The following is a 22,496-nucleotide window of genomic DNA, read 5'->3' as shown; positions in this document are numbered from 1 at the left end:
ATTCACTGTGATGTTAGGTCTTCTCTCATGCTTACGCTAAAAAACCCCCAAGAACATCCCAACTTTATTTAATCATCACAACCAAACCTTTAATAAAAAGTCAGCAGCAGTGTTTTTTTTTTATTTTTTGTCTGGGCTGTTTTTTGTTTTTTCCTGGTTAAATACAAGTTCACACTCTTTACACACATAACCTGCAGAAGCAAGGGGGTTCTTTAGTTCTACATTTTGGACTGAATTCCCCATTTTTCATGTGGCAGGGATATGACAGGCTGCTATCAGCAGCCAGTGGCAGTTTTGATCTCTTTCTTACTGTGACACCATGGAGGAAATGTCTGAAACCCAACCGTACTCTGTTCCTCTTCGGAGAGCTCAAACAGGCTGAGCCGAAGCTTTCCTCACAGAGACCCTAACGTACACCACTTCAAGTGCACTGTCTTTTAAAAGGAAGCAGTGACAAACTGCCAATGTAGCAACAAAAATGAATATGACAGCTAACACAAAGAAGAGAGCACTTCTGGTCAATTTAGTAGTCAAGTAGCACACAACGATGGATTATCCTGAAGCACTGGATGGCTGCCAATGCCCAATTCTGTAAAGGTACTATTTATTTATTTTAAAGGAAAAAAATATAGTTTTGTGGTTGTATTTACATGTGTGAAATGACAAAGTTTTTAAAAGTGTTAAAATATCACATGCATAAATAGTTTAATAGTAAGTCCTTTGACTTTAACTTATTTTTCCTAACGTAAGTAGATCTATGGATCAACAACAGGACAACAAAATAATGGCAAGATTATGCATACGTGCAAATTCGTGCATGACAGGTGTCTAATTGATGCAACATGTATTAAGGCTGCAGAATTATGCACGATAGATGGGCATCTACCATACTGAAAACCAGTAATACATCACCAGTTTAAGCATCATAACTATGAAAAGAAAACTGGTTCACATTAAAATTTGAATATTTTTCTACTATTCAGGACACAGCACAGGATTCCCTTTCCCAAACAAGATGTGCAAGATCAGTCATTCCAGCTTTCCCATTCCTCAAGTTGTTCCAACACACACCAACCATAGCAGGCGATCTGGTTTCTCATGCGCTGGAAGTCCGACACCAATTCATCAGTGAACAAAATCAGATGGTGGTAACAATGAAAGGCAGTGGGAGGTAGGTGGTGAATTTGCCTTTGTGTATCTTGCCTCAGCTTTAAGGGAAGTGAAAACTCCCTGGATATATCTCAAAGTTGTAATAACAGTTTTAATCTGTTCACTTCATGTCTACTGATAAAGTATATAGAGAGAGAGTTGGGTAACTGCCATAAGACAAAAGACCTAAAAGTTATGAATCCAGTAAATAAACACATGAAACTTCACGAAGGTAGCTTAAGCCATGTATCACATATTATAAAGTTATTATTTAATAGGTCTTATCCATAACCACAACTCTATCAACTCAGCTGATAGGCTAGGTATTACTTCCAGCTTAATCTGCCATGGTAGAGATCTGAGCATGGCTGACAGGTCACAACTCATGTCCTTTGTGTTATATAAAGCCTTCTTTCCTTGATATATCTGGAAGAGTCATTTCCCAGCTCAATATGCCATCAATAACTTACTCCAGCATTTTCTGAATCATTATATAGTAAGGCGTTGTCAACGACCTGAAGATAAGTTTCATCAACTGCCTGTATTCTATTTTAAAAAAATAAATAATTTTTTGTTTGTTTTTTAATGTCTTCATAAGAATCCTGTCATAAAGCTGAAGAAGGTGGGTTTTGTTCAACCCCTGTTGCTAAATTTCATCAGTGAGTGATACCAAAAGAAGTTCACTGAATACTACATTAATGTGGTTTCATTCAACAGCAGTTCAGGCTCATACGTACCTATAGAATCTTACAAAACCACAAGATGACTCACAAATACCAAATTAATGCAGAAGCCAATCATACTTGATAGGGAGGTACAAGCTAACAAAGGGCAGCAAAGAAACACCAGGCAGGGAAAAAAACAAACCAAAACAAAACAAAAAACAAGCAAACAAACAAACAAAGAAACCCCCCCCACACCAAAATCCAGTCCTCTCAAAATGACTTTATGCTCTAAAGCACAGTTTAAAATCCATTTGTGGAGAAAAGGCCAGAAGTTCTGGTGGGCAGGTGATCACATCTCCAGCTTCCCAGGAAACTTTTAGCAGATTGTTAGCTTGGCACCCTAGTTACCCATCGCAGGAGAAAGAGATCAAAAACTATCTGGGGATGTAAAACAAGCCACCCTCCAACTCAGAATTCTTAAGGATAAGGACCAAAGTTAGTGTAAATTAGATAAAGTTACCACTCCATGCCTGGGGTTAGAAAAAATACAGGTTAATAAACTTCTTCCCAAATTCAGGGGCAGAAACTCGTACCTTTCAAGTGTCAGTGCTGGATCTTTGTGAATCTGATTTTTACTTCACCCTGCCAAAAATAAATACATCATAATCAGGATGCAGAAACTTACGGTGGAAAACAATTTTATTCCTACTGTAACAGGAAAGTCATTGTTAATTAAGTAATAGCTCATGAAAAGGAGCCAGTCTTGCTTTTTAACAAGGTATCAACAGACTAGAATAGTTTTCCCTCAATTGGTTATACTTGTGGGTCAGCTTGTTACAATGAAACCAAGCTAAGCAAGCTGGCAAAGGTATGACAGGAGAGAGGGTATAGTTCTCCTTGCCCAGTTAATACTATCAGCTTTGTCAAAACAAACAAACAAACAAAAAAGATAAAGTTGTCATCAGGGGATTATCTTTATTCTGACACCCCTGCTACCCATTTACCCATGACGACTTCAAAAAACTAAGCAAAACAAAATGAACAACAAAACACTTGACACTGCATCCTGCTTTTCTAAAACCGTATTCATCTTTTCCCACTCTTATCCTTAAGTTACTCTCACTTAGACTTTTTTCAGTTCCCTACCTACAACCCACACTTCTGTAACATTACCAACATCCAACGACCCTTCCACACTACACAAAACACAGCTGTAATCCTTCCCCTCAGGACATTCTAACCATATAACCCTTTACTTCAAGTTTTCAATTGTTTTTTGCTTGCTCTAGATTAAGTTTAAAATTTCTCATCGGAGTTCTACAGTCATTAATAACTCTTTCATTTCTACCCACATAGCCTAACCACTTATTGTGTCCTTCTTCCTTACCCTTTTGTTTCCACAAACACTCATTTTTATTGTAATACTCAGGCACCTCGCACACAGGAAATTCCATTATGCTCCTGCACTGCTCCCCAGGCGAAGATCATCTGCACTCTGGAGGCTATTTCTTCCTCTCCACCAACAGTAAATCACCATAGCAAAAATTAATCCAAATCCACCAAAATACCTCCTGCAAAACCACAAGCCAAAACACAAGTGATGTATGCTGCCTGCCTTTCCTCCCCGATTCACACTGTACTGTTTGTTCCCTTTCCCTCATCACGGTCTATATGAACTATATAAAGCACCTGTGAGATGCTGAGTACATACATAATACAAGTTCAACTGGACAACAATTAAATGAAGCCCCAAAGCAACACTGGCCTCCAGAATATGTATGTTTTCCTCTCTTACAAAATAAAAAAAAAAAAAAAAAGGCATTTATTGTTTTTGCAATGTAATGATACATGTTGCTGTAACAATAGTTTTCACCTGACACCTTTCTTTTAGTACATATGACTGGAGGAGAAGGAAAGAGTGATACAGACTAAAAGATTAGCAGAACACAAAGACTAATTATATGGAAAAAAGGGTACAGGAAGGGCCAAAATATAATGTAGAAGGGCTAAAGTACTGCATCAAAGGACTCCCCTAATCTTGAGCTGCTGCAATTAAAAATCTAGTGATGGCTCTTTCCCTTCCCTGGCTGGAACAATAACAACATCCCTACCCCAATGCAATCCATTTTCACTTCAGAAGGCACAGATGGAAGAAAGACCAGAGAAGGAAAGGAAATACTGCTCCTAGGGAAACTTCTTTTCAGTGACAACATTTTATTTATTTATTTACTTATAATCATGACAGCAAACAGTGCCAAAGATGACACGAACAAGGAAACTTTTGAGAAGGAAGGTGAAGGCAGAGAAAGTACCTGTCTGAGGGACTGGTTAAACATAAACCCAAACCTCCTTCAACGGAACAAAGGAAGCTTTCTGTGCCTCAGCTGCCGCAACAAAATAACCTTCTGCGTCCAAACAGCAGGCTTAATTCTGCAAGTTCTTCACTTTTTTTTGAACATAATTTCTCCTCCTACTCCTCAAATCAGAGGGATTTGATTTACTGTGTCTACCTCTGATTTCAGTTTTATTGCAAGTCAAACTTAACCCTTCCTCCCACAGTCCCTTTGGTACCTCTCTAGTAAATCATGCAACCCAGAGCTTGCTTGTAGCACTTCTGAAGGTTAACAGTTTGGCTTACCAAGAATAACCTACTGGGATGCAAATTCCACTTGTCTTCTTTATATGCTGCCAGGTTTATGACAGAATGTCTGTCTGAGCTTGACATTTGCAGGGAAACACTGCATGGCATAATTAGTATTGTAAAATATTTTATATTCCCGTAAATTCAGACTACAACCCCAAAGTGCTTACAAACTACAATAAAGATACAGGGATAACTAAGCAGAAAGGAAGGGCTGTAGGATAAAAGTCAGCGTAAGGAAGAAAAGCATCAATGGCAGGTGAAGAAGTGAAGCTATACAAGCTGCCTGGGACACTGTCTCACAAGTGTGAAGTCCCAAGGAGTAAAGAAAAAGAAGAGCACAAACAAGGTGATGTAGGATACTGCACACTGCAGAAGGATACAAAAGCAATTTGCTTCATTCACATACAAAGCCAGAGAAGAAATTCTAGGCAGCATGGTTCCTAAAACATCAGCTGTGTTTCTCTACCACTGTAGGAAGTATTTCCACTGAACTGCAATAAACATCATGTTACAATGCATATGGATGGCAAGTCAGAATCTTCAGAGGGTTACATTATTTTTACTGTGATCTTGACCAACGAAACAAGAGGGAGGACTGGAAGATCTAAAACATCTTGACTCTGTAATCTGTTGTTGAGAAAGGGAGGAAGGGAGGGAGGGAGGAAAATCCTAACTTACTCCCTATGCACCATTCAGACTAAAAGCTCCACTTCTGTTGGGGATGGGAGTAAGATTCCAAAACGAAAATTAGTAGATGAAACTATTCCTGTAATTCACTTCTACATATTAGAAGCAAAGTGTGCACTGAATGTAAATTATTTTTGTCAGCTACCCAGTAAGACATGATCGACTAAAGCACATGGAGTAACAGCCTCCTTTTTGCTAATACATCTGAACATAACACATTACTGAAAGCACCTTTCTCGTGTTTTCCATAAATTCTTGTATTCACCTTTAATTACTTTATTTTAAAGCAAATGGGTATTTTCCCAGAGCAAGCATGATCCACGTTCCTCACAGATATCAATCATGAGAAAGGTGATAGTTATTTATGACAGTTTTCCTAATGCACATCCAAAAACCCCAGGCTATTTGATAGGGATACGTAAGCAAAAACCTTTGCCACTCTAGGTACTATCACTAAAACCCCTCTTGTTAAACAGCCTCTTTGTTTGATTGGCAAATTTGATTACTAGTTTAATTTTTGCATAGTAAAGCTCATCCAGCCATTTTTAATTTCAGATTGGTTTGCACTCCATCATGACCAGCTAAATGCTACAAAAACCCTTGACATTGTGACCTCATAAATCGTGGAGAACAGAAGAAATGCTCTCAGGAGCAGGGAACTGTTGATAAGAGACTTTTTCCTCCGTTGACTGTACTCTGTCAGCTGTAACTATGTGCAAGAGTCCACACTTGCAAATTACACCAAACATGTATCTGAACTACCCTTCCATGAAATTATTTTCTTTGTTAAAGTGATAGTCACAGATAGAGAAGCTGAGAAGATGAAATTGTCTGATGTTGACCAAGCATCCCATTTTTTTTCAATGCAATATACAACCATCATTTAAAAACTCCGTAATTAAAAAAAAAGTTATATACTCCACAACCAAGCTGCAGACAGTAGGCAACACTACTAACTATAGACGGAATTTTCATAGACTATCCATCTTCTACAGGAATCTAGAAAAGAAAATCCCAAACTATTTTGGATTTGAGTGAACTAGAGAATTCAATACCATAAAAGCCCCCACTCACAAACTAATGACAAGTAAAAGGCATTTCAGTTACCAAACACCTATTTCAATCTGACATCTAAATATCTGGTGTTAGATGGTTGCTGCTCTTTACAGACTGATCACAGTAATTTCACTCCTTTGTTGTTCACCAGGACCTCTCATTACATGCGCTGTGTGGATCTAAACCACATTGGAGGCTACCAGGCACCACGAAAAAAAAAAAAAGTTATTCCACCTCTGAACAAAACAGAATGCTTTACAAACATCAGCGAACGTTATCACAGCAGTCCTTTGGAATACTCCCACTTCACACATGAAGAACAGCAAGCACAGGGGAAGATTAAGCAAGTTGCCCACAGTCACATAAAGTCCATTTTCACAGCCAAGGAAGAAAGATTTTCTGAATCTCATTTTGGCCCTTTAATTACAAGACATTCTGTCGCTACAGTTTGGGGGTGGGGGGGTTCTGTTGTTGTTTGGTGGCTTGTTTGTTTGTTTCTACTAGTGAAGCAGAGCAACAGTTGAGTACACCAAACTTGAGGAAACAATGGGACTTACTGAAGGAACAGGACACCACAGTAAATGCCTTTATTTTCCAAAATAAGAAAAATTACCAGCACTGCCATCACGCTTAAGAGGAAACGTGTGTCAGTCAAGTACAGTCAGTGTAGGTTTTCCACTGCACCTGCTCAAACAACTTTCTCTCCAAGAAAACCACCGTATCAGTACTGAGCTGAAAAGATGAATGATCAAAACCATAATTCCACCAACTTTTCCTATATCTCAGAGATCTGACATGCTAAAACAGTCCTCACGAGCCAGGCAAGCCCTGTGTAGGTGACTGGAAGGACCACTGCACATCATTAGCAGGTAGTTTTGTAGCAGCAGGTCTTCCAATCCACTGACCACTTTCAGCACCTTTCCTAACCAAGAACAATAAAGTCCTTTTTATCCTGAAGCAAGGATCTTTCACAGTGAAGTACACATAAGCGTGTATACATGTCTAAGCACTTCCTTCTCAAACAGGTCCATTTTTATTTCCTTGCTTTAGAAAGCTGTCAAAATCTGCTTTTTACTAGTCCAATTCAGCTGCAATACATTCACAGCACTGGATCACTCGGGTGGGCTAGAACAGGGGCTGTGTTCATCCATATGCACACCAATGTATAAACACTCCAGAGGTCCATCCCAGAAGCAGAGTGATGAAGGAAAGGTGGCTGAAGCTTCAGCAGCAAGTGAATTCAGATGGGCAGCTTCTTCTGCATGTGCTGAACTGCTCCATGATGCCCAGGCTCTGGAATGCCAAATTACAGCAAGCCTGACTGAGCATCCTCTGCAAGTTGCACCCGTAACTAGAACTAAAGACTTACAGAAACAAGGTTGCCTCCCATTTAAACAGAGCCAAAAAGCATAGGAAGAATATTCATCCCTTAATAACCAGCATTAGCATTTTCCCTGTTCAGTTCCCACAAACTCAAATTCCAACTTCAGAAACTGCAAGTTTCCAACTTGACCAACCTCAATAAATAATCTACTCCCTATACTCGTCCACTTGTAGCACCTGCAGATACCTGCCACACATGCCCTTTGCCAAAGTGAGAGAAAACAGATCAAAGTGGCTGCCACTGGCTTTACAAAACATCTAAGTCTGGGAGGAGGGGAAGTATCACAAACCTTCCAACTGCTAATAGTCAGTGACACTTCTTGTTGAAGTTCCAGAAGCAAAGATCCACGTAAAGGAAAAAAAGGTGTTTGGAACTTTTAACATGCCCCAGGTTTTTCAAATGGCTTCCAGAGAAAAGATTAGACAAAGATGTATTCATCTTGTCTACTCTAGGTCATTTACCACAATGGCAATAGGCAATCACACTAGAACCAAGACCAGGTCCCAATTCTTTCTACAGTTTTACAATGAGAACATCTTAAAAACACACAAAAACTTAGATGCAGATTTCCACTTTCTTATCCTACCACGCTCACCCCCTCAAGTAAGACTGATCACATTTTTACTAACGGCTTCATTTCAATCATTCAATCCCACACTGCTGCTGCAGATGCTTTGTCCAGTGATCAAGAAAAAGATGCCAAATACTATTTCATCAAGGCCTTGTAAAATCCTCCCCCATCACCCCAACAGAGTTATCAGCAACACTTCTAATTTCCAGGGAAAGTTTACCAACACAATAGCCAAGTAATTCCCTCCAGAGGTTTCGAAGCAGTCTCAGTTCAGTACACAAGGCCATTAATTACAAAAGTGCCGTTAGCATTAGCGGGAATCTGGTAGCTACAGCACTGGCAGAGTTAAGGCTACCTTCAGTATCTGCACGGAAAATCTATTTACTTAGAAGTTACGCAACATCTCAGCTTCCTCTTTTCTTTACTATGGTAAAGCACGGGAACAGCAGGAATGGGGGTGGCGATGGCGAACAGGCATTTCACAGTCTCAAGCAGGGCACAGCTATCTTTCAAAAACGGACCCAAGCTGGCATTTGCCTCTAAAATCTGCCCAAACTTATGATACGCTCAAGCACCAATGGTTACTTAAAACTTAATTATTTCCAGAGAAAAGGCAATGTTATACAGTTAACCAATGCTGGAATCAACTGCATACCTTCAGCGTGAAGTCAAAATGTTTTTTAAAACCTGATCAATTTGATTTCGTTGGGCTTTTGGTTTTGTTCCCCTCCCCACCCCACCCACCACTCCAATATATCAGTCCACTTCAGGCCAAGTTATATTCCAAAATTCTCATCAAGATTTTAGTGTTATCAGGCATGCTCATTCAATAAGGTGGCAGTAAAAGTTTCAATTCTGCAAAACATTCTTCTATTGCTCATTAAAAAACAAAACAAAACCAAAGAGAAAAATCACATGCTACCCAAGCTGATATATTCCATGGCACTAGGAAAATGGAGATATCAAAGAAAACATACTCATTACTCCTCTTTTAACTACGCTCTAAAGAGTCTACCTCGTATCTGTACTGAGACACTAATAATTGACCAAAAAAAACAAAGAAACAGACGACCCCCCCCCCCCCCAACTCCCAGAACTTGCTCTACTCAAAAAGAGGAATTATAGAAAGTCTCAGAGCAGTCACAGCAATCTTGACTGGTAAAATGTTTTCAAGGACTTGGATTTAATCATGTCATTTTCGTTTCCTCTAAGCATTTATTTAAAGTCATAGGTTGAATTATTTATGAACAAAAGTTAATTGCATTGAAATGCAGTATTGCCCTGTATTTACCTAACACCTTCTTCAGAACTCTAACTGCCTGCCACTAACTGGTTAAAATCTACAAAAAGTCAGTACAGAATCTAAGATAACATTTAACCATTTCTGCCATATTACTGCAGTTAACTTCCAAAATCTTGTTAAACACTGTGAATTCCCTTCATCTTGTGATCTGCTGTGTAAACTGTACAACTGTTTTTCCCGACTCTTATCATTACAACACGTGTCTCTATTTAAAATATATATATATATATCTCCAGGGTAAGAATAGCTCACTCACAAAATAATTCCTTTGAATAATTAAGTTTTGACTCCTTAGTTGTAATTAATCAATATTTGAGTAGTCACATCACAGAGCTTCCCTATCCAAGGTTCTTCGAAATTTTCTTAACTGTCACAGGATCTTGAAGATCAACGACCTGCATGCATAAGGCTGCATTCACACTCTTTGCAAGGTGTAAAATGTAAGCTCAAGGGTACACTCATATAAATATACTGCACATCTATAAAATGTTAATCTTAAGTCAGCAAGGCCATATGACAGAAGTAACTATTCTAGTGCATGACTGCTCCTCAGCATTTTCCAAGTCCCCCATTTCCTTAAAGCAACTCGCTCACTCGTCACCTGCCACGACAAAGAGTAGAGAGAGGATTTCACAAATACCTCTGTGGCTTGCGCATGGTGATAACACACCAGGAAAGATGGATTTTCATTTTCTCATCAAGTTATTAGATTAGGTTTACATGCAGGTTTAAATGCCCAGGAGGAGTCTGCCACCTGTCCTAAACTTAATTAGTCAGGAATGTCTGCATGACAAGAGCAGATACTTCAGATGTTTTAGAGTGACCACAAGCAAACATCCAAATAATCACCAACACAACTTCAGTGATGCCAAGAACGAAGCACTAAGCACAGCTCTCTGTGAAACAGCCCGAGTTTTATTAATGGAGCGCTTCATACTTCCCAAACACACAGCTCGCATTAGCTGAGCACCTATAAAACCAGAGAATCAACTGTGTAAAGTCTGCAACTGAGTTAAGGAAATGAAGAGCACCAGCTTCCTCATGAAAAGACGGGTGCATATTTACACATTATTTGGGGGGAAAGATGAAGGCTCAAATCCTGTAAGGCTTTTCCTCAGCTTTGTTCTTGTTCTGTTTACCATAGCACCACATGTAAGATTTTCATATTTTCATACATCCCCCCCCCCCCCCCCCTCCCCATTCATGCAGAACCCAGTGCAGCAGATTTAGGGAAAAAAAAACACACTTCCATTTAAAAAGGCAAACACATCCAGGTTCAAGTATATTTCACATTTATCATCTTGCTAAAAGCTAAACAACCCCCCCCTTAAAACGTTAATTAGAATTTTATCTGTGTAGGTACTTAACAACTACTGACACAGATGGGAGCAAGCAAATACAATACAGAGAATTCAGTTATCCATCTCCTTACGTTGCCATTGGCACATAAATTTGTCTCATTAGCAGGGGCTACTTAGTTCGTTGTAGTAAACAAAGCTGCCGATACGATACGGCAGCCTCGCATACTTTTCATTCATTCACATATTTTTCTTTATAGACTTCTAGCATGTGCCATAGAAGAGCCGAATGTTAAAACATTCTTGGAGTGTCACAATATGTAATACAATAAAACAGATTACAACCATACCTTTCTTTCACAGCAGTGGTGCCAAGCACAGGTACACTGTAGCAATCAATTTGTTCTGCAGACAGTAAGGCTTTCATAGAATACTAATGCAAAATCTCTTTTCTTTCTCCTTCGACTTGACTCCCCAATGCCCAGGTCCCGACCAATACAAGGAGGAGGGCAGAATGTCTTCTGCTGAGATAACCACAACTACTAATCAAGTATATGTGTACAAGGGCACAGGATTAAACCTCCACCAGGCTTGACTCGGGCACTGAGAGCAGCTAAACACATGCACAGCAAGGTCAGAATTAAACACGTACACACGCACGCGCATCTACTTGAGTGAACTAATTTATCACACTTTACCACTGACGGTTTTTTACCTCAGGGGAGTAAAATTATATCCTGGTGAACTGACGAGGTTCAGACACAACAGCTTCCAACAACAAATCAGATCTCACAGAAATGGGAACCGTGCTCCTAGGTGAACACTCCTCTCCCGGCTTCACAGGCTGTTTCAGAAACTCGGCGTGTGTCTGTAGGGGTGTGCATGTGTCTGTACACACATGTGTGTACCTGCACACATACGCACACATGCACGCGTGCAAGATGCACCATTAGGCATCAACTAAACAGGAACGACAGCATTAAATTTCAAAAACAGGCAATAACTCCCTTTGAAAGAGTTTTCTTTTTGATTACATTTATCTTTACCTCTTAACATAATCAATCTATCAAGTCTAATTACTCCAGAAGAAAGCATTTTATTATTGTCTAACATAACAAATGTCAAACAAGCTGTTCATTTACCTTGAAGTTTATTAGCATAGAAATGCAACATGAAGATGCTCTCAAAATATTGTCACTTGTATTCAAAACATTTTCAAAAACCCACTTAGCAGGTTTTTATTGCCTGGCATCGCTGGATACTGTATTAGTTCTTGAAATAGGCATGGCATTATCTTAACTGTATTGCCCTTGAGCTAATACAAGACTTTTTCTTTAAACATTCAATTTAGATTCAACTTTTCTTCTCAGTTGTCTTTATTTAAGCACTTTTCCCACATTCCAGGCAGCCGCACACATGTGGATACATGTGTTTTCATGAGGGTTCACACACGTGCATTTCAAGTAGGAATGAAATGTGAAATTCTGGATTTGAAAAGCAGGGATTTTTCCTCCTCCTTAAGTTCTGCTCTGTCATGCACCTTCATGGCATTTTCCTTACAGTACATGCAGATGTACATTTTCCAAAAACATTGAGATGAACCCTATAAATTATCATCGGTGGGGTTTTAACACCACCGCTTTTGCACGTGATCTGTACCGAGAAGAAAACACTGTACAAATTCTCCCAAAAATAACGTTTGGCACTTTACTTAGAATAAATTAGCGAAGTATTTTTGAAATACCAGTGGCTTTGCACAGACACCAGGAAAAAGCAGCATTAATCAATACTGATGAGTTTGTCCTTGACATACTGACCGTGTCATCGGGCTATTGTCATGTGATATCATGTCATTTCCCCACCTGGCTCATGACCTTGTCCTTTAAATGACCCAAAGCTTCCCTCAAGTAGCAGGAGGCCCCTCCCCGCTGTCTCAGCAAGGTCGAACGGGTCAGCGTGTCCTCATCTATAATCCACCACCATTTGTCAGCAGGGAGGCTGGAGGAGGCAGGCTTGCTACAAGGGGAGAATGCCCAATTAGGCAGCTGTCACACAAAGCATAGGCTGCAAAATTATCCCCTGTCAAAAGAAAGAGCAGCTGCGGGTGCCAATTACAGCAACCTTTCAACCCTTTAGGTACTGGAAACTACACAGAAGTAAATGAAGTACAATTAGTGATAACAAATCGATGAATTAGGACAGTAAATTAGAAATTACTAGCAGGTGAGCTTAGGTCTCCCATAATATTAAGGGCACAGCACACCCCAGGCAAGGGCAGGAACATACAGATTTCACAGAGCACATCGGTTTCCTCCTATCCATCTTTCTTGCATGGAGCCTGTTTCACTCCATCGTTTTCTTCTCACAAGCCTCATCCAAGCCAGATAGTGCAGGGAAAGGAAAAGCAGCAACCCAAAGAAGAAAGAAGTTGTAGCGCATGATCTTCCCTCTTTATGCTGGCAAATGCAGTTTCCTTCTTAGAAGGAGTCCTCCGGGCCAGCACAATCTCTCTCTTAGTTAGCATACTCCATTTCAGCCTGACATTTGACATTTGCTGGCCTCATGTTCCAGCTGAACAAGATTTACCCCAGGAAAAAAAAAAAACAAAACCACAACAACAAACAAAACAAGAGCAAAAACAACAACGTGATAAACTCTCAGTAAATTTTACGTCATTTACACTTGAAAACTTAAATCTCGTGTAAGTGCTAGACTTTTGATTAGAGGGGGAAGACTTAATTCTCCGCATTTCAGTTCTCTGATGCATCATGCAGTACTATCTCCGGGCATACAGAGCCCTAAGTTTGCCAGTAAAGTTTCTGTTCAGTGCGCTATTTCTGGCCTTTTTTCCCCTTGGTAAACAACTTCCAAATATTTTTTTGCTCCTCACTATTTTCTTAAGCATCCAACCTGGAAAGTTACTGTGTGCTGGAATCACAGGGCACATCCCACAGATCCCGGTAAATCTGGCTTCTCCTCCAGCAGGCCAGGCTGGACCCCACAGCAGGAGTGACCAAAGCCCAAGGGTGAGGCACCTCACCAGCCCCCAGGCATTTACAGACCAAGGAGTCTAGAAAACCAAGTAAGGAGGAAAAAAAACCCAAAACAAACACCAAAAAAAAAGGATAAGATTAAAAGGATGGATAATTAACATACAACCACCTCAGACCATGGGTAAGAGATGCACCAATGCCTTTAATATTTAGGTGCTCCGAGTCTAAGAAACAAACAAATCTGAGGAACAAAATTCACATTCCAAGACACCATCTCCTTTCCAGCCAGCTCGCAATCATTTCAAACTAAGCAAAGTTGCCATTTATCTTGTCAATTCTCTCCTTCCGTTCCCCATTCCCTAATCTGAAATCCACCTTCTTTATATTCTTATTTATGCCTTGCAACCACATTGAGTACTGAGGACAGTTGTCCAGATTTCTCCCAGCAGCAGTTCTGAAATAGTACCTCTATACTTGCACCGTAATTCATACATGTACTCACGCATACACACATATTTATGCTAATACAGTCACCAAAATATGAAATGTGGTGGAAATGCAGTCACTGATCTCCAAGAAGCAATTTCCTGTGGCTATGTCTTGATCTCTAGCCAGCGCAGAATATTTCACTGTTCAAAAAAAAAGAAATAGTAATACTCTTGGTTTCATAACTCTGATAAGGGAAAGCATAATACAACCCTAACTATAAATAGACATTAAAATGTTCATTTAACAGCAGTTGCAATAATGCTCATCAAGTTTGATATTTTCTTTGGAGTAGCATATGGAAACCGTAGAGTACTGAAAGAGTTAATGTGTTTAGAATTCAGTTTCCATCATACTTGGGTGACTATCTCTTTAAATAATTTAAATCCTCTCCATCAACTACAAAGCTGTTTTGAAGCCATTTAGCTTTGTTCTTTACATGTGTTCTAATTAAGAAATGACCTTGTCATCACACACACCAGAAATCCTGGATTATTTCCTGCAGCAAAAATCTACGAAGCCAAAAAAAAAAAAAAAAAAAAAAAAAAACCGACGAAAAGAAAAAAAATACACTTCTTCCTTTAGTGAGGAGCTGAGGAAGTTGTTGGTTGGCTGAATGCTGAAGCAGTTTCACCGCATAATTTTTGTGTGTGTGTGTGTTGTTGAATGTCACAGGGCGGGTTAGCGTGACCTTGAGCTGCATCAGCAGCACAGCAAGGGTCGAGATGCCTGCAGGCGCCCTTGTACTGGATTTGCAAGACAAAAACCTTCAAACTGGCTGAAGGACATCTTAAATCTCTTCAAAGGTTTTCCGAACTAATCTGGGCTGCTCTTAGCCGGATCTGTGCCAGTGTGAGAGGCAAAATTAAAAACAAGGTCTTTGACAGGATGTTGTCTCCTCTTAACCCTTCCCATGCAGGAGGCAGTGCATCGCAGCGCTCAGGGGATACTTTAATAAGCCACAGAGAGGAGCACGGTTCATTCTTTCATAACGCAATTATGTAAGCGATCATCTACCAGGAACGGTGCTGTTATTAATACCGAACACTCAGCCAGCTCTCCACGCCGCCATCCCCATCCCTGTCCTGCACCCAGGTGGTGTCCGGCTGGCTGTGAGCACTGCAGTGACACCCCTGCGCCCCGCAGGGCTGCGGTGGGACAGAGGGGTGCCTGGCGGCACCCCACGCTCCCAGACCCTCCACAGATACCCCGGGTGAAGATCATTTTTCCGAGTGAAAGCGGTAGCACCTACCACGGCATGTTGTGTGTGAAGCCAAGACAGGTAAGAGGAGGAGGAAGGTCAGGAACATGCACAGGGCTGCTCTGGCAGGCATCGGGCACGTTTTATGAGAATTCAAAAGTGTCCACTCCTCGTCTTAACCTGTGATTTCCTTCTCAGTCATCCTGAGCCAAGAAGGAAGTAGAGGAAGGGATATTAATATGCAACAGGCCTACCAAAGAGTTTGAGAGCATGACTGTACGCACTGGCGGAAAACAAATAAATAAATTCATCGCCCAGCCTGGCTGCTTTTGACTGCTCATCACCTGACAAGTGGCACAGAGGCTTTCTAAAAACTTGAGCAAGCACATAGAGACAACCTCTAGGAAAGGCCCTAGAACACATGGTTACTCTATGAAACCACAAGTTTACCCGATGGATTTGGCAGCATTAATAGAATGCAACTATCAGTGCATCAAAGGGACGGCCGCTTTCTTCAGAAACTTCTTTGTGCACAGAACCTCCAGCTCCAGTAAGTTTGCCAACCAGGAGCAGCCTTCGGTACACTCAGAAAGTATCATGGATTCCCACACGTGAGAGTGGAGAAAAACCATCGCCACCATCTCCTTATCGGTTTTAGTGGTCATGTTACTGGTCAGATTAAACTACCAGAATTCCAGGGGAAAAAAAATACCACCAAATGGGTTAAAATAACCTTAGCTTAATCAACAGGAGCCAGCATTGCACTTCGGAACTGTCTTTACTATTTCTAGGATATCCGCCAGGCAAGCCCTTGAGGAGAAGGGGACGAAGCAGCCACTCATACCAGCAGAGGGTGTTGTGATTCTTCTCTGGTTGAGCACTGAGGGCTTGTTTAGTCTGGTTTTGTGCAGTCATTTTTTAAAGTACTATAGTCTATTAGACACGAACAGCACACATTTAAGTTTACTGGAGAAGGACACGGCTTTGGCAGTTACGTCACAATTGCTATAACACTACCCTCCACCTCCGACTACAACAGATTCACTCCACACTCCCAAGAACCATGGCTCTTCTCCCAAAATACCCTCCTTCTTAGGAGGCTTTAACAATTTTGTTAAGTTTTCAGTAATACTGATGGTGCCTTCTGTATTAGCAGAGGAGGAACTCACACCACAGAGCTGCTTTTCCACAGACTTACCAAGGTTTACAAAATATTTGTTATGCTTGGACAGAGGGCCACAGCATTCCTGCAGCACCGGGATGTCAGAACAATCCCTGGGGTTACTCAGAGAGGTCTCAAGGCTTGCTCTGCCCTAGGGACCTGGCTGGCCTCTGCTCTGCAGCTGTAGGGCAGTGGGAGGCTGGAGGTGGCACAACCTCGTGTGCCATCACCACCACCTCGGGGCCTCTGGCAAATGGAGATTGAGCAGATCCACACATGTGAGTTCATTGATCTCTGCATAAATGTGGCCTTTTTGTGGCCTTTGAATGACAGGACACCACATAGGCCGCCAACTGTGGTTTAAATAAAAAAAAGTTTGGTCATTTAGCCTATTACACAATTTTGCAGTACTGGGTCCTACACTGTGTTTCCTAGAAAACACTCTGAGTTCACCCCAGAGTTACCAGGAAGAGGGATTAGGAGAGACCAGTTTAAGAAGTTCACATTGTAACATGTTAGCCTAGCAGAAAATACTGAGAAGTATTTTCACAGTATGCACAGCTGACCACGATGCCACATCCGCGGTTTCTTAAGTTTATCCAACATCTAATGTGACAAAAATATACTGTGGGTTTTCCAAACATCAAGTGTTGTGAAAACTCCAAAAACAAAAACAAAGAACTCATATTGTAATGTTGCAGCTGAGCAGGGAGATTTAAAGACACAACAAAAGCTTTCAAGCCAGGTAGTCATTGCTGCCAAGTATGGGACACATCGCGTGGGCCTGCCAAAAGTAGAAGCCAAAAGCCAAAAACACAAATTAGCAGCTTTCTTCCAGGGTCACAACAGTCCAGCGAAAACTTTCCAAATCAGGCTGTCCTAAGAATGTCAGGCAGAAGCCGGGAGGGCAGTTCTGCAGCACCTAGCCATGACTTGGAACCTAGAGCAGCAACCTGCATCCCATACGCTCAAAACACAGCCACTGTAACAGTGTCACATCTGTTAGGTCAGCCAGTCATTCATTTCTAACCATCTGATAAAAACGGTCTCTGCAGCTACCATTTCTCATGGCCAGCAAGCGCAGAGAAGCAGCGCTCCCACTTGGCTCCCTGCACAGACGTGCTCACGCAAGCACGTGTGAGCCCTGCAAGACAGGACCAGCATTTTACAACACAAGCACAGACTGTCTGTCTGCACAACCTTATTTCTGCCATTTTCGAACTGCTGATTCTGACCATACAATGTTAATGTTCTTTAAGCATAAAGCAGTTCATATGCAGCGCACTTCTGCACAGGGGGAAAAAAGAAAAAAAAAAAAAAAAAAAAAAAGAGGAGAAAGATGGTGGAATTTAATGTAGTCTCTTCCCACCTAGACCCCATTATTAAATAAAACCGTATCCGTTAAAGCAAAAACACTACTGACTAAACATTCTCTTGGGAGTAAACATGGATACTCCCATCAGTACTGGTACTAACGAGGAACAGCTGAAAAACTGTCCTGTGCCCACATCACCCAATATTGCTGACCTTACTTCCCAGCAGCATCCAAAGCAGCCCTTGGTCTAGAACCACACATGGGACTTTCCTACAGAGATGAGCTGTAAATTATGCTTCTCATTATTATTAAGTTCTGTTACACTATTTATGAGCTAGCTATAGAGTAAAGCAACGACAATTTTTTTAAGTGCATATTAGGTAAGGGGGGGTACTTATTTTAAGCTACTTGACTAAAGAGAAAATTTGATAAATTGCTCTTCACAGTGCTAATAGACGAATGTATTAGCACTAATATAGTAAAAGCGTGTTTTCATGAAAAAGAAAGCATCACCAGATACAAACTAAGTACTGAAATAACAGCTAAAGCATTAGCACAGATAAATCTTAGAATGGTTATACAGAAAAACACACCAAAATGAAAATTAATACTATTATGAAACATTAAGTGCATCTGCTTAATTGTCTGTCGAATTCTACCCATCTAAACTAAAGTCACGGAAATCAGAAGTAAAGAAAAGGCAGAGAGGCCTTATTATTAGCGTAGTAGTTTCAAGTATACTTAATATAGCTAGCGGTCTTATACTAGCATGTAATATACTACTTATATTAGTATAAGAAATCAGTATTTCATACTAGTATAAGTAGTGTATTATAATTGCTGCTTAATAGTAACAGTTAAGGGCAAGAAGTAGTGAATAATGTAGGTAAGTGATCAAATACAGTGTTTCTTTTCCATGGGGGAGAGGGGCAAGAAGAAGGCTTAATAGATTATCAGTGTTTATACAGTTAGAAAGGAAATAACCTTATTCTACCGAGATCTCAGTTAATACCCAGGCATCTTCTGCACTTCGCTAATAAAACCAGATGTTTAATTTAGGTCTCCCAACAACTCTTGAACACTCACAGCAACAATCCTCTGCAAATATTTTGTCGGAAGTGGTAACTTCCAAAGCTGGGGACACCTCTCCACAAGATGCACCTCCAAAAAGCAAGGCTGACTGCTTGCACAGATAGCAGCACTCTTCTTTTTTTTTGGGGGGAGAGGGGGTCATTTCCTGCTTCAGGCATCTAAGATACCCATCTAAGGACATTATCAACACTTCATATTACATACACTCATGAATACAGTTTATTCTACTATTTAACTTGTGTCCTGATCACAAATTACATGAGCATTTGCAGAAGAAAAAGGGCTGTATCCAGGTTTAAGATTAAGTGTGTTTTGCTGAATCAGGGCCCTGAACCTTACTGCAGGTTTTTCTCATTGCTGTGCCAGTTTATTTTATTCAGTACAAAGCCACCAACAACCTTTGAGTTCTTCTGCTCAAGGTCATTTTTAACATTCACAAGCACAGCTTTTTGGCTGTCTGCAGAAGAGAGAATTTTTTAAAGTGCATTTCAGAGCGAAGTAATGTCTGGAAACATCTTTACATGGTGAAAAACATCCTTTAAAGCTGCCTTAATCAGTTGTCTCTTAATAATTCTACATGGTTACCTTTATTACCATGGCTCTAATTTAGCCTTCAATCTCTGCAGCCACCCATATCTGGAAGGTATAAACATGATGTAACAAAAATAAAAATCAGTTTCAACTCCAGCAATCTCCAAGTCTAAGCCACAGCTCGCACTCTTAGCCTTTGAAGACATCCAGCATAGTCAGGTCCTTGAGCTCCTTCCCCTGCTCTGCCAGACACAATCTTTTCCACATTTGTACTTAAAAGGGGGGTGTGGTGGGGAGCTAATTACATTCAACAATAATTTGCAATATTAAAAAAAAATCCACAAGTTGGTTTATATTATGTTTTGTAAAGTTAAAGAAGATTCCGTATTCCTCTCTTTCATTACCCCAACCAACCTCCTTAGGCTTCTGTATCACTTCATCCTTATAATTAAGGATGTGGGATTGAGGAGGCAAAAGTAAGCACTGATTTTACACCTTTTATTGTGCTGTATTAATTATCAATAATATTTTGTCAGCACTTGATTGCTGAAGAAATATCACAAGCCTGGGCAAAACAAAAAAATCAACAGTTTTTTGTTTTTTGTTTTTTTTTTTTTTAAACAAATACATCGGTCTCTGTATCATCACAGAAATATTATTTTGCCAATATTCACCTTCAAATACTCTTGTTTAGAGTACTTAAGAGTACTTTCTATTGTCTTTGGAAATCTCAGGTATCATTACACAGCAATACTGATTACAGAAAAGATAGCTAGTTATAGAAAGTGAAAAACTGGAAGTGTCTAGCAGGCAAGCATCTTTTGTATACATGCACTTTATTTCCACGTGTGCACCTGTGTTAGACATGCATACCTTATCCTGGTACCCCAGGCCATTTTGAGAAGAGAATAAGAAGCTGACAACCAGATATGCCCAAGAGAAGCATGAATTACACTTGCACGGTTCCAGCAATGATCACACTGTAATAGCCTTGCCATGTGTCCAACAAAATAGCTGCAGCCAACAGTAGTCAGCAGTGATTCCCGGTTATCAAGGCTGTTTGGGTCCTCAGTTGCCAACTGCATTTCCTCCTCCCAAACACGCTTTGGTTTATCTTCAGTGATACTAATTGCTAGATCATACAGTGACTCAAACCCCTCCTGTTCTTCAGCCAGCAAGAATGTCAGAAACCCACCTACCACATGCATTCTCTTACTGTTTTGTTATTTCACTTCACAGCATTCTTTAGGATTGCAGGTGCTTTGCCTTATACTCAAGCCAGGGATTTCCACTTTACTGCTGTATATCTAAGTTTGCAACATATTAGGCTCCCCTTTCTTTTTTCAACCTTAGAATCCAAATGTTTATGAATCTCTAGTACCTTTGGAAGTTTTAGACCTCGTATCTCCTACCATGTAACTCGGAAGCGGTATTACATCTCCATTAAAGTCAACAGAAACTTTAGTAAGAGCAAATGAGATTTATCCTGTTCCTAGTCAAAGCCAGGGCCGTAAGCCTAGGTATGGGCCAAGTCATCAGAAGAAGCAATGCTTTTAAATTTAAAAAAAAAAAAAAAAAAAAAGGGGGGAAATAAAAGTTCTTAAGCAATTATCCTGAACCATTCTCTTCCCTTTCTATGAAAGGTTAGATAGACCCTTTTAGAAACAAAGCCTCTCATTTCTCTTGTAGTAAACAAACTCTCAGCCCAAACACACTGCTTTTATAAAATGAATGTACAACACCTCCATACCCATAACCATTTTTTAAGCTACAGCAGATCTTGCCAAACTCCTGGGTTAGGAAAATATGGAGCACACTAAAATTGTTCTGCTTTTTCAGAAGACACATTAAGTTTGTAATTAGTGCACACCACAAAACATAACTCCAGTTTCTCAAAGTGTGAAACAGTCCGTTCAAGTTTGTCTAATTCTTGATGTTTTAGCAGTAGTACAAATATCCCCACCACCACTCTTCAGGTTGATTGATTTAGAGAATCAGAAATATGAAGCTTTCACAAGTTTTATAAATGCACCCTAAGATTTCAAAACATTTACAAAACCTTTGCACTTTTCACTTACTTTCATTTATGGATGACTAACAGTATGTGTGTGTGTGCCAAACACAGACATGAAATGCATTCTTCAGAAGGCATAAATCTACATAAAACCACAGATTTGCTAAATTAAAATACCTTGATAACCATTATTTTCCTCAAACAAAACCAAAAAGCAACTTACAATTAACTTCTTCAGCTTTCCAAACTTACATTAACATCACAAAAAATTATTTCACCTACTAGAAACGTATATAACATCCATAATCATGAAAAATAACATTATTCCATTATTTCACCTTCCCTGCTGTACAAGTGAACAACTACTGAGAAAGCGCAGATAAGCAGAAATGCAATATTGGGAAAAAGCAAACCGAGTAGCAATTTCAAAAAGATAAAGGAGGTGGAATGTTTTGGTTGCTACTCTAAATATAATTTACATCCTTTATAAAAGTTGTATACATAAATATCAGATGTCCTTCTACAGGTATTTCATCTTTCAGTGCATAATGGATCAGCCATATTAGGGAGAGAAATGACATAAAACCTTAAACCCTTCTTCCTCGCAATGTTTTGCGTATGATCATTAACAAGCATCAATTAAAGCATCATCAATCAACAAAGCATTGACCACTGAAAAAAATAAAAGGACCCAATTTATTTGGTCACAAGAGCAAAATTAACATTATAGCACCCACCCAAAAGCATAAGATAACTGACAGATCACACAACTGTACACAGAGTTGACCTACACAGATGGCTCCACGTCGTGGATCCCAACATTATCCAAAGGATCTCCCATGCTCATGAAGCAGCCTTCTCTGCTCTGTTGCATTCACCATCAGAATGTAAAGAACATATGAGAAATACCTGTGCAAAGAACCTTGTGGAAAATTTCCTTCCCTT

At 40.1% G+C, this 22,496-nt stretch overlaps 1 protein-coding gene across 8 annotated transcripts in view; it reads right to left on the bottom strand.

Moving 5' to 3' along the window:
• NRIP1 (nuclear receptor interacting protein 1) overlaps nt 1-22,496 on the bottom strand; it is a 79,906-nt gene that overhangs the window by 22,200 nt on the left and 35,210 nt on the right. For 5 of the 8 annotated variants that reach the window (XM_040582878.1, XM_040582875.1, XM_040582882.1 and 2 more), the window contains one exon: nt 2,408-2,456. The exons of 2 other annotated variants lie outside the window; for them this stretch is intronic. The gene's annotated coding sequence lies outside the window, so the exon portion shown is untranslated. Of the gene's footprint in view, nt 1-2,407; nt 2,457-11,107; nt 11,308-22,496 lie in introns of those variants that run through there. One more of the 8 variants, XM_040582877.1, reaches the window with a different exon arrangement.

This window comes from Falco naumanni, chromosome 2 (assembly GCF_017639655.2).
Source record: "Falco naumanni isolate bFalNau1 chromosome 2, bFalNau1.pat, whole genome shotgun sequence".
NCBI classification, from domain to species: Eukaryota; Metazoa; Chordata; class Aves; order Falconiformes; family Falconidae; genus Falco; species Falco naumanni.
The sequence above is the reverse complement of the archived record's forward strand: the minus strand, read 5'-3'. Positions and strand labels throughout refer to the sequence as shown.